Source organism: Orycteropus afer, unplaced genomic scaffold (genome assembly GCF_000298275.1).
Source record: "Orycteropus afer afer isolate SDZICR_OR568_19922 unplaced genomic scaffold, OryAfe1.0 scaffold00817, whole genome shotgun sequence".
Lineage (NCBI taxonomy): Eukaryota > Metazoa > Chordata > Mammalia > Tubulidentata > Orycteropodidae > Orycteropus > Orycteropus afer.
Window position 1 is genome coordinate 23,371 of NW_006922404.1, and position 974 is coordinate 24,344.

Sequence of the window (974 nt, forward strand, 5' to 3'; positions counted from 1 at the left end):
CACACTTGTTTGTATGCATTGACACACAGACTGACACAAATGACACACACATTCTCAACTGCTGGCATAACATATAAACATGATATAAAATGGTCCCCAATTTATTGACATACAATCATTATACAATCACCTATGGACACATATTCATATTTTAGCACGTACATTAGTTAACATAATAATTTATGTCTATGTTAATATGTATGCTGTAAATTATATAAATGTATTTATAGCTGCATGAGATATACTAATGGATAAATATTTATATATATATGTGTGTTACATATGTACTAACATACACATATAGGCTTATACGGTGGACATATACAATGTGTATCCATGTCAACACATTATGACATATGCTTATACATAGTGACAAGTGCACTTCAATGTGTATCCATGTCAACACATTATGACATATGCTTATATATAGTGACACATGCACTGACATATGCATATGCACACATACATACACTGGCATATTATCACACACACAAGCAATACAAACTGACACAATCTCACATAAATTGATATATTAACATACATACATCAAATACACACAGTTTGGCTCCTACACATACATTAATTCATATGAACTAACACAGATGTTGATTTGGTCCTGCAGTGCCACTCTAACAGAAAATACCACAAATGAGTAGCTTGAACAAACAGTAGTTTATTCTGTCACAGTTTAGGAGGCTGGAAGTCCAAGTTCAAAGAAGTGCCAGCTCTAGGGGCTGGATCAAAGCCCCTCGATGCAGGGATATGTAAAGACATATATGGTAATATACAGTCACACACATACAAATTTATTCAAACCAATAATAAAAGACAAACCAGCTGCCATTGAGTAGGTTCTGACTCAAAGGTGACATATATTAACACACTTGTTTGTATGCATTGACACACAGACTGACACAAATGACACACACATTCTCAACTGCTGGCATAACATATAAACATGATATAAAATGGTC

At 33.9% G+C, this 974-nt stretch overlaps 1 protein-coding gene across 1 annotated transcript in view; it reads left to right on the forward strand.

Moving 5' to 3' along the window:
- The window catches only part of AKAP4 (A-kinase anchoring protein 4), an 8,753-nt gene that overhangs the window by 2,819 nt on the left and 4,960 nt on the right, over positions 1–974 (forward strand). The window lies entirely within an intron of this gene.